This window comes from Impatiens glandulifera, chromosome 1 (assembly GCF_907164915.1).
Source record: "Impatiens glandulifera chromosome 1, dImpGla2.1, whole genome shotgun sequence".
NCBI classification, from domain to species: Eukaryota; Viridiplantae; Streptophyta; class Magnoliopsida; order Ericales; family Balsaminaceae; genus Impatiens; species Impatiens glandulifera.
In genome coordinates, this window is record NC_061862.1 from 3217846 (window position 1) to 3231164 (window position 13319).

Below are 13319 nucleotides of genomic sequence, written 5' to 3' on the forward strand. Positions count from 1 at the left end.
TTAATGCGCTTGTGACACATTGATTTTTTTTGGACGAAAATGTCCCAGTTGCGTCACGCAATCTGAGGTTGCGTGACGCAATTATTTATTTTTCAAAAAATTATAATTATGATTTTTTTTGAACGAAAATGCCCCAGTTGCGTCACGCAATCGCGAGATGATTTTTTTCTTTTTTGAAAAAAATAAAAATAAAATAAAAAAATTCATCTCGCGATTTCCGGTTGAGTCTCGCGACATGAGAAAAATCGTTCAAAAACAGTAAAATGTGTCATCAACGCTTTTTTTAAGCGCTGCACTTTTAGCATTTAAGGCCTTTTTGAGGGCCATTTGATCAAATTTCCCAATCGATTAAGTGTAGTTATTTTATAATATTTTAAAATGGTAGTAACTCATTGAATGACTTATATTGTGGGGGGAAATTTGACGAAATGACCCTACAAATTACCTTAAATGTGAAAGTGCCAGAGCATAGATTAAATAGTGTTGGTGACCCTCTTTTTTTATGACAATTATGCCCTTTCGCGAGACGCAACTCCAGTTGCGTGACGCAACCGGAACCCTATAAAATCTTTTTTTCATTTGTTGCTTCATTTTCTCTCTATTCTCCGTCTTCTCCGCTCTAAACCCTAATGGCGGAGAAGACTTTCTCTTCTTTTTATCGCCGAAGAACACATCGAAGAACACCATTCCACTATATTCAACGACGAAGAACTTCCAACGGTGAAGATAAAATTTTCACTATTTTCGTTTATAGATCAATGTTTTGTGTTTATTTCGTTTATAGATCAATGTTTTGTGTTTATTTCGTTTATAAATGAATGTTTGTGTTTGCCCTTTAAGTTGGAAGAAATTCCAACCAACTATGAAGGATTCAAGGAAAAAGTGAAAGAGTTGAAGATTAGGGAAACGATTGCTGCTCTGGATAAGTTAAAGGGTTTTCCTTCTCGTGGAGATGTTGAGCCTGGAGAAGTTCCATCATTGGTTGATCTTAGTCTTAACCCAGTTTCAACCATGAGCCGACAGGTATGAACAAGAAATGAGTAGAATTATTAACACCTTTTATTTTTATGTGTCTTTTTTAACTCTTACCTTTTGATTGTTGTGTATAATAGAATGGAAAAGGAGCTGCCAATGGTTCTCAAAATGGAGGAGAGATAGAGGCATTGCAGAAGCTAACTAAGTTTGCTGCTGAATGACGAGCACAACCACCAAAGGGATCGAAAAATGACAGTATATATGGTGCAAACTTTTCCTTCAAAATTTCCCTTTGGCTCACAATGGGATGTCTCTCGCCCCGTTCTATGTTCGATGAGCTAAAGAAGAACATATCAAGGTAAACATTCAAAGTATCTTCTTCTTACAAATCTATAATACATCTTTTAAACTCTATTGACAGGACAATCTCGGCTGCTATAAGTAAAAATAATGACATCGCTTCTGTTGGAACAAACTGGCTCATGTATGAGTTGATGTGGAAGGACTTATTTAGGTAAATAAGAATTAACTTAACATTGTCATTATTATAAAAAAATTATCTCTATGCTAAATGAAGAAACAAATTATATAACTCTAATTTGGATCATAATCTAGAAAATATTTTGTATAGAAAATGAAGCATCAAAACTTACAGTATAAGGTTCAGAAAATATCTTATACCAAATGGAAAAAGAATCACTTTAAGTGTTGATTGTGACAAAATACTTAAATGTATAAATAGGATCAACAAAACATGTTGGAGGAGCATCAACTAATCTTGTTGATGTGTTTGTTTGAACAGATTCATAACAAAGAAGTATAGTTGTGCAAAACAAGTGAGTGGTGCACCAGTTGTGACTGAATGCACTGCAACAACTTGAAGACTCGGAAAATAGAAAATTTGCCTCCATGGAAGAAGAGCAAGCTTGGTTATTTTGTAGTTCATGCAAAAACAATTAAAAGGAACATTTTATTCATTGTGAACATTTTGGTGCTCAAGAAGAGCCTTGCTGGTTTGTTAATGAATAAGTAACCCTTAGAGCTTTTGTTAGAATTTGTTACCATATTTTTCTTTGTAAACCAATCACATAGTTAAATATTTCCTTTCATATCCTCTTCAAACTCTTAATTTGAGAGACTTTAATTGAGAATCAAACTTATTAAGAAATGCACATAATAACTTATCTTAAAATACCCCTGTTACAAAGGAATGTTTTATTAGCAACAAAAATTGGTTTTACATAACAAATTCTTAAACTTTAATAACATATATGAATCCAATGTGGTGCGTCAAAGTACCCTAACAGATATGAATGCAACAAAAGTCAAGAAGAAAATGAGCAATGAGAAGCTGAGCCCTACAGCATTTTTTATCCTCATATCTTTCCCTGAACAATGGAAATTAGAGAAGTTCAACCCACAATGATATTCATCAAATATATAATTAAACATACATAAACCAAAAGTAGAGGTCTGACCATTCGCGAGACGCATTCGCGTGACACACCCGCATTCACAAGACACACCCGCATTCGCGAGACACACCCGCGTGACACACCTACATTCGCCAGACGCACCCGAATTCTGCCGCAACAGTGTCATTTACACAATCAATTCCTAAACCCTAAACCTTAACAAACAATGCGTTCAAAGAAAGAAATAAATAACAAGTGGAAAACAAAGGAAGCATACCAGTAAAGCGGACATCCTTCCTTCGCTGGGATTCCGACGTCTTCGTCGGGGGGGCATTTTCGTCAGAAAAAATATAAGATCACCCACGCTATTTAATTTATGCGCTGACACTTTTCACATTTAAGGATATTTGTAGGGTCATTTCGTCAAATTTACCTATATTGTGGACGGATCGATCTATTACGGCAATAGATCATTAATATAATTTTCTGTTTTGATAATTTAATTATTAAAAAAATAATAAAACTTAGCTTTATACATTAATTTTATTTATTTAGTTTTTGTTATTTTTAAATTTACCTTAAATTTTATTCAATTATAAATTTTAGATCAGTTCTGGTCGGTGAAGTGGAAGAGAGGTCATCATGCACTTGCTTAATAATAGTAATAAAATTTAAACAAAAAAATATCCTACCTAAATTGTACATTATAATTATAAAAAAAAACATTATTAACCAATTAAGTTAATTTGTTTTTTTATTAATTTTAACTTAAATATATTATATATATTTATATTATTTTATATATTTATTAATTTTAACGTTAAAATATTATATTAGTTTATAAGAATGTTAAAAATAATTAAATTTAGTGAATTTTACAACCAAGATAAATAATTATAAATGAAAAATATGAGTGATAATATATCTAGATATTTTACTATTAAACTGTTTTTTTAAAGTATTTACTTTTTGAAAAAACAAATAGTGATATAATTATAAATTATATATTAGTGTATTAGTTATTAATTGAATGTTTTATAAAAAGTTACCATTATAATAATCTTAAATGTATTAAATTGTTAATCATGTTTATTTACAAATGATAGTTACTTTTGATTATATATATATATATATATTACAGTAATTTAGTGATATTCTTTATTTGTTATAAAAAATATTAAAGTGTTTTTTTAATGTAATTTTAATTGTTATAATGTAATTTTGAAATCAATAAAATTTATAATAATATAAATAACACTAAAGTATTTGTTTGAATATATTTTTTTTTACATTTTTATAGATTAAATTATTAGAAGTTAAATAATGATATAATCTGGAAAGAAAATTAGCATAATCTTATAACCTTTATTTTTATTTTTATTAAGATATTTTAAGGCATTAAACTTAAATTGTCTAAGTCTTTTTATAACATATAGATTTAATCGTTTGAATATGTTATTCCCTGGCTTTTTAATCCTTCAAATTATATAATATAGTACATATTTTAAATTAAAATAGAATATAAATTTTATAATAATTTATGTCAAAGTTTATTTTAAGAAAACTATTTCAGTTTTAATACGGAATATTTATATTTTTAACTAAAAATGTGTTTAAGTAATAAAAAACAGTGTTTCATAGAACAAATATACTGAGTTCGATTTTTATTTATAAGACCTTGAATTGAAGTAATGACATAATTACTAGTTTCTAAATTAAAAAAAATTACACTCTAATTTAATATATTTATTTTTGTAGTAATCAAATTTATGATTTTTATTTTCTTATATCATATTTTTAAGAACATATTAAAAAATTAGAGTTAATTTACTTAAAAATAATTGTGATAATTTTAAAATAAATGTAGAGGAAATAATATATAATTGGAGAGAATAGAATCAATAATTTTAAAAAAAAATGTCACAAACTATTATACAACTAATATAATTATTATTATTTTTAAAAAGTTAAAATATATTCAAACTTACTAGATAATAAAAAAATGAATGGAATTTTATTAGTATCACTTGGGTAAATCCTACTCTCTCCATATTATTATTATTATTATTATTATTATTATTATTATTATTATTATTATTTAAACTACCTATTACTTATTGGATTTGTAAGGTGATTTGTCACTTAAACTTTATTTAATTTTTTGTTATTCATATATATAAATTGTTATGGTAATTAGGTTTATACATATGAAATTTATGGTTTTTGAATATATTATTTTTTGTTAATAGTTTGAAATTTATTTTTATTATATAAATGAAGATTTTGAGAGAATAAAATTTATTTATTTATTATTATTTTTATTATTATTTGTATGTATTTTTATGAGATTTGTCTTGTATTGGTGCAAGTCCAAGATTTAGTACATAAATTTTAGTTTACAAAAAGATAAATTTAGATAATAAATTATTTTTAGAGTTTTATTCATAATTGGTCACTAATCAAATTTAGTCTTTTTTTATTTATTTTTTAAAATCAACATTAATCAAACATTATTTTTATCACTTAATATTTTTAAAATAAACTGAGTTTATTTTAATAAACCCAAACCCAAGTGACTTATTTTAAAAACATAGTTTAATAAAGTATCATATCATTATAATATTTTAAAATAATAATTTATAATTAATTAATAATTTCTCCTTTTCTTATTGTCTTAATACATTACAGGTCAATTTCTAATAAAAATATTTGAAAATTGTTTTATACATGACAAAAAAATTATTTAATCTAAAAGTTGAAATAAAATATAGTAATTTTTTATATATATAATGAAATTATATGTTTTGGAGGTATGAGTTTTGAATGTACAACAAGTTACATTATAAGTTTAGGATCAAGTTTAAATAATTATAAGTTATGTAAGGACTTAAGTGTTTTTAATGAAATGGGACAACATCCTAACAAGAAACCCTAAAGTCCAATTAGTTTCCCCACCGCCGCCTTTTACTCTATTTTCATCTTTCAAAATCTATAAAGCTGGTCTTCTATTGTTAAAACAACCTCAGACAACCTCACACCAAAAATGTTTATGTTCGTAAAGGAAATTCAAGGAGTACTGGGAGGATTAACAATCAATGTAAGCATGATTGCTGGAGTTGAAGTTTATGTTTATGATTGTTTATATAAATTAGATAGCCCAAATTATCTCGATTTCTAGCAAGGTAACTATCTAGACCTCAAATTTCTTTAGATCTATTCAGTTTAAATTCTTTTATCAACTTTGATTATTGATAAATATTTTTTATATATTTCTCAATAGGAAATGGGCAAATGAAACAGAGCAGAGTGATACAGAGAGCCTGGGAAATGACATTTCAAATATGTCAAGTATGCAACAAAGGCCTTGATTGTTTGTTTTCTCAAAATGTAAAGGCTCCTTAGTTATAGTTATAAAATATGTCAAAATAAATTATGAGACAGTGTTGAACTTGAAATGTATTATGGATTGTTTTAATTCATTTATAAATTTATATTTTGATGAAGTTGGAGTGATGATTTATTTACTTTCTGAAATTTATTTTAAATATGCAAGGATTTGTGGAATTTAAGAACTTTCATTATTTTTTAATTTGTTTGGCTAATTTATTGTGATAATATGCTTCTTATTTTCTTAGTCTTTGAAATATAATGAGACTAAAATTGAGAAAATAATGAAAAATATAGTTTTCAGATTTAACATCACCCAAACAAGACACAAATATGAACCATTATACAAGTATGCAATTGTTGTAGATCAAAATACAGTTTGAATTAAGATCGTTAATCATTCCAAGAAGTAGATAATTATTAATTGATTAATTAAAAAGATAATATAATGAATTATTTTTTATATAATTTAAAATTAATATTTTATAAGCTATTTATCAAAGAAATACAATATTTATTAAAAAAAAGAAGCCAGAGTAAGAGTACGAGGGAAAATGAAAGCTCGTGTTAATGGGTCAAATTTACTTCTTTTACTTAAAATATTTAGTTTATACCTAAACTACATATATTTAAATTTAAGTATTTTTTTAAATTTAAAATCCACCTAAGATTACAATGTGTGTTTAAAATTAACTGGCATGATTGAATTATAGGCAAGGTAGATCTTAATAAAAAAATATATATATATAAAACACTAGTAAGAAAAGAACTTATAACGATGGGTAAACAATCGTTATTAACCTCCAAATCAATCGTTATAGGCCTATAACGATTGGTCATAAACCAATCGCTTTTAATCGGTATAAATTTTCTCGTTGTTGCCTTAATTGACAATGACGATTGCCTTAAAGAAAGTCGACATTGTAACTGTTATTAAATACGAGAAGATCGTTTAGGGTTTTACCTAGTTAACAGACGGCTTCATCCGGACACTTTGAGGATACGATTAAAAACAGAAAAAAAGATGAATACTCTCTTACAGATCTAGTTACCTAGATCTACAAAAAGAAGACAAAAACTCGACGGACGATTTCTAACCAAGATATTACAGATGTACAACAACAAATCGCTACACACTTTAAGGGATCCAATGTTGTATTAAAATCATCCCAAAGACCAAAAAGAACCTTCGACGCCACCCCCATCAAATGCCATTTTTGCGAGAAGATTGTAGTGGAGAAGATTTGTGCTAGAGTTTGAAAAATCGATGAGAGAGAAAGTAAATAGTGAGAGTGTAACATAATTTTTTTTATTTAAAATATTATTTCAGTGAACTTAACTTCCCTTTTAATAACAATATAAATAAAAGTGAAGCAGGCGTAAATGAATGACGGGAGGATCGAATATTAAAACACAAGCTCTGAAATTCCAAACCAATTTAGGGTTTATTTTACTCCTTAAAACGCTAAGATGATCACTGATGAAGCATTGGAGCGGGGAACAGTGCCGAACGCATTTGGTTGTTTAATCACTGAGCATATAATATTTTAGAGCATATACAGTGCATGACCTGTGTCCGCATCAGACAACGTGTAAAAGGGCAAGTCATTGCTTTTTTTAATTTTATGCGTTTTATGTAAAAGCAAAAGGAGGGCAGCGCCCTCTATGCCGGATATGCCCAACTCTGATTTTTTAATTATTATATATGATAATATACTCTAATAAATATTTAATTAAATATTAATTATATATTTAATTAATAAATATATATTTTAAATAAATTAATATATTTTTTTATTAACCTTATAATATATATGGGTCCTATTTTTTTTTTTTTAAATTATTAGTTATATATTTAATTATAAAAATATTTTTAATATTATAATATATTTTAAATTATAAAAATATTTTATATTTTATTATAATATAGAAAAATTAGTTATATATATTTTTAAATTTATTCTTGTAATTTTTTTAATATTATAATATATTTTAAATTATAAAAATATTTTATATTTTAATTTATTTAAACATCTAAGACGTTCGTGTAATCGAGAAAAAATTTTACGTTCTCTACATCAAAGATTTGACCATGTAGTGGTTGCAATCTAAGATAACATAGATTTGGAGAAACTCTCAATTGACGAGTTAAATGGATCATTACGGGTGCACGAGGAATGGATGAACAAACACAAGAAAGAGCCTTTGGAGCAAACTTTTTTAGTCAAGCATTCATTTGGCGAAAAGGGGAGCGTACACTAGTAAAAAAGGTGTTTTTGACGGTGAAATTTTACGGCGGTATTTAAAACCGTAGTTAATACCTTATTTTTAACTGCGGTATATAAAACCGCATTTAAATATCTTATTTTTAACTACGGTATATAAAACTGTCTTTAAAAGTCTTACATTTAACTATGATATATAAAAACTGTAGTTAAAAGTCTTATCTTTAACTGCGGTTTTTTATACCGCAGACAAAAGTTTTACGTTTAATTGCGGTATATAGATCCACATTTAAAACGTTTAACTTTATAAAAAATGTTATAAGTCTTATATGATTATAAACTATAAAAAAGTCTTATTAATAATTTTTATTATTTTAAAAATTAATTGAGAGAAGTTTCAAAACAGTTGTGTATACAAAATTATAAAAGTTCAATTATAAAGAATTAATAAATATATTTCTGTAATATAATAAATTTATATATAAATTATATAGATTTAGTAGAGTAATATATATATATATATATATATATATATATATATATAATATATTATAATATAATGTTATAAAGATAATTAAATTATTTATAATTATATAAACGTGATTTTGACAATGGCATATATTATATATAAATATGAAATTATAAATTAGATTTTTTTATTAATTAAATTTTTATTTTATAAATTAATTAGTAATGAATTAATTTATTCTTTATAGTCTATTTAATTATTATTATATTTATTTAATATACAATTTTATTTTTAATCAATATTTTTTTTAGTATTAGTTTTAAATTAAATTTATGTAAAACTATGAAACCTTCATATTTTATATATTCAACCAATATAGAGAACTAATATAGAGAATCAAGTTTAAATTTAACCTATATATATTCATACTTAAATTTAATATATATATATATATATATATATATATATCATTTATAAAAGTAGGTTAGGTTAGATATTGCAAAACTATATTTATCAAAAAAAAAAAAACATATTTATCTTCAAACAAAACCATTTGAATGAATCTTTTATGCCAACCTCTTCATATATATATATATATATATATATATATATATATTAGCTAAGTTAATTAAAAAATATATATACTTCTAAAATATTATTTTATCAAACATTAGTTCAATAAATATACCTTACATGAATTAACAATGAAAAAAAAATATTAAAATAATAAAATATTATATTAAAATAATAAAATATTATATTGATATTTCATATTTATAAATATAACTGTATATCTTACACACTTAATTTAGTTTATAAATAATCCTTAAAAATAATATTAAATCTTATAAATATTTCTCTCTCTTGTAATTAATGACTAATTAAATAATAGATTAATTAATCACTAATTAGTTTTATAAAATAATATATATATATATATATTTAGATAAAATATTTATTATATTTTAACCTTTATAATTTGGTACGCACTAATATATTTTTTAAGTCAAATAAATTTTAAAAATATAAAAAAGTAGTTATTTTATTTCATATACATTATTAAAATATGTTTAATGAAGATTTGATATTATAAGACTATTTTTTATTGATTAATGGAGATAAATTTTATCAAGTATTTATTTAGAATTTTTGTTGAATTATTTTTTAAATTTATATTCTAATTAAATTAATGAAATAATATAATAAATATATATATATATATATATATATATATATATATATATATATATATATATATATATATATATATATATATATATATATTTTAACAATGTTAAGACTTTTGAACCGTAATGAAAGAAATTATAACATGTATATCTAATTAATATATATATATATAATATAATATAATATGATATAATATGATATAATATGATAGGATGAGAGGGAATGATATGAAGTTGAAAAAAATGAAAGAGTGTGAGGAAAGATAAAAAAAAAAAGAGAAAGTTATTTAATTTTTTCAACTAATTAATAACTAAATTCCTTCCCAATTCTCTCTCATATGTATATATATATAGAAATTTTTTTTATTAAAGTAAGTTAAAAATAAATATTGACTTGATTTTAAGGAACTAAAATTATTTCTTTACATTATTTTAGGAATTTAATTAGAATATAAATTAAAAAAAAATGACTGGGTCAATAATTATATATTATTATAAATTAAAATATTAACCTATTATATCGGTTAAATTTAAATTAAATTTAGTTTCATAATTTTATATACATTTAGTTTATAAATAATACTAAAAATAATATTAAATTTTATTAATATTTTTCTCTTTCAAATTAATTTAATAGACTAATTCATCACTAATTATTTTATAAAATAAATTTTAAATAATAACAAAATTCTAATTTATAAGTTTATATTTATATATAACAAATATCTTATATAAAGTAATTTGACATGTGCATCACAATTATATAAAGATTTTTAATATATTTTTTTTAAGATTAGTTAATAACAATTTTTAATATTTTTTTTGTAAGATTAGTTAATGTAATTATCACAATAATATACAAAAAAAAATTATTTTTTTATTTAAGATTAGTTCATGTAATTGTAAATACTTTAATCACATTTACAAATATTATATCTAAATTTCAAATAATATAATATATATATATATATATATTATATTCATTTTAATTAAAGATAAACTTTTTGTAATTTTAATCAAAATTTATTCACTATTATCTTTTTAACTGAAATAAATTCTAAAAATATGAATAAATAGTCATTATTATCTCATTTAGGTTTTAAAAATATGTTTAATGAAGATTTGATATTGTCAAAACTATTTTCTTTGTTATTAATGGAGATAAATTGTTATCAATTATTTACTTAGCATTTTTGTTGTATTAGTTTTTTAACTTATATTTTAATTAAATTCCTGAAATAATATAATAAATATATATATATATATATTAATTAACATTATTAAGACTTTAAATCGTAATAAAATTAGTTATAACCAATAATATATTTATTATTATAAAATATATATAGTGATTGAGTCAATAATTATATATTATTATAAATTTAAATATTAACCTATTATATCCATAAAAATATTTAGTTTCATAATTTTATAAAAAATTAGTTTATAAATAATATTAAAAATAATATTAAATCTTATTCATATTTAATCACTAATTCATCACAAATTAATCTATAAAATAAAATTTTAATTAATAACAAAAGTCTAATTTATAAATTTATATTTATATAGATAACAAATGTCATAAAAACTAGGTAATTTGTGATAACAATTACATAAATATTTTTATTTTATTTTTATATTTAAGATTAGTTTTATATTAAATAATTTAATCACATTTACAAATAATATATCTAAATTTCAAATAATATAACTTTAATAATATATATATATATATATATATTAAGATAAACTCTTTATCATTTTTGTGTACTTTTATAATTTGATATATATATCAAGATAAACTCATTATTAAATAAATTTTAAAAATATAGAGGACTAGTTATTTTTATCTCATTTACCTTCCTAAAATATGTTTAATGAAGATTTGATCATTTTAATGATTATTTTCTTATTGATTAATAGAAATAAATTGTTATCAATTATTTATTTAGCATTTTTGTTGTATTTGTTTTTGAATTATATTAAACTCAAAGGTATTTAAAATTGTAATTTATTTAATTATTAATAATATTTCTGTATTTTAATTATAAATTATAAAATACAATAAAAATATTTTCGGGTTTTAATTAATTAAAATAAAAAAAATAATCAAAAACTAATTAAGAAAGTATGTGAAAGTAATTTTTTTTATTTTATTTATAATTTATAATCTGGTAATCATAAATAATAATAAAAGTGACCAAAAATATAAACTTTATAGCAATACGAGAATATAAATATTTTTTATAAAAAAATATTGTATATAAAATTTATAATTATCAGTTTAATTAATATTTTTTTTATAATATTTGCACTTATAAGTAGTTAAAATAAAATTACATTTATAATTTTTAAATATGAATAAAAAAAATATAAGAATTTAATTAAAAAAATGAAATGCATATAATATCTTTGAATTATATAATATGTAAATTTATAAATATAATCGAGAATTATTGCATTTAATATTATGTAAATTTTAATTATATAAAATAATAAAAATATTAAGGAATTAAGGGATATTAAGGAATTAAGGGATATTCCACTTCTCCACGGTTTCACCTTCCTCTTTGTCTTTGTGTGGAGCTTCAACCTACTTTACTTTTGTTGATCGAGCACTATTTACGTGTTCCCTAATCTCTTTTGCGCATTATCTACATTCCCTAACAACATTATCTACATTCCCTATTATCTTTGTCAGGCTTCACCTTGCTCTTTGGTACATTGAAGAAGATTTCTGCATAACTGTAAGTATAGTACTTTTGTTTCATTGGCCAGGTCCTCTATCTTGGAGATAAAATAAAATATATTCCCCTTTCTTTTAATCTTATGTTGAGTTTCTGAGTTAATACGTTGATGTCCCACTAACGTTTCCAACAAAGTGGTATTAGAGCAATAATGTCTTTGGTGTTCCAATATTCGCGTCTTACGAAGGTCAACTATTATCCGAGTAAAGACATTACTCGCTTCCTAAGGTGCGTAGGAAATCGTAAATAGTGGGATTGTCGAACCTGATGAGAATGCGACGCTGGCTTTGATTCAAGCGTTCAAGAAGAACAAAAAGAATGATCAACATTCCCTTTTTACATCCATCAATGTCTAGATGATGATACTTTTGAGAAAGTAGAAAATGCCTCAACATCGAAGGAGGCATGAAAAATTCTAGAAAATTCCCACAAAGGAGTTATTAAGGTAAAAAAGTTGCGGCTTCAGATTTTACATGGAGAGTTTGAATCTCTTCATTAGGAAGCATTGAAGTCTATTTCAGACTATTTCACGCAGATATTATCTATCGTCAACCAAATATAGCAAAATGGTGAAAACATCTAAGATGTTCGAGTAATCGAGAAAATTTTACGTTCTCTACATCAAAGATTTGACCATGTAGTGGTTGCAATCTAAGAGAACATAGATTTGGAGAAACTCTCAATTGACGAGTTAAATGGATCATTACGGGTGCACGAGGAATGGATGAACAAACACAAGAAGGAGCCTTTGGAGAAAACTCTTTTAGTCAAGCATTCATTTGGCGAAAAGAGGAGCGTAGTTCATCTAGGTCACGGTTGAGGTTATTTTTGTGGTGGCGGTCGAGGACGTGGCAGAAATTCAGACATCGAGAGAGCAAATGATGAAAAATCTCGAAGAAATCCGAGAGGTA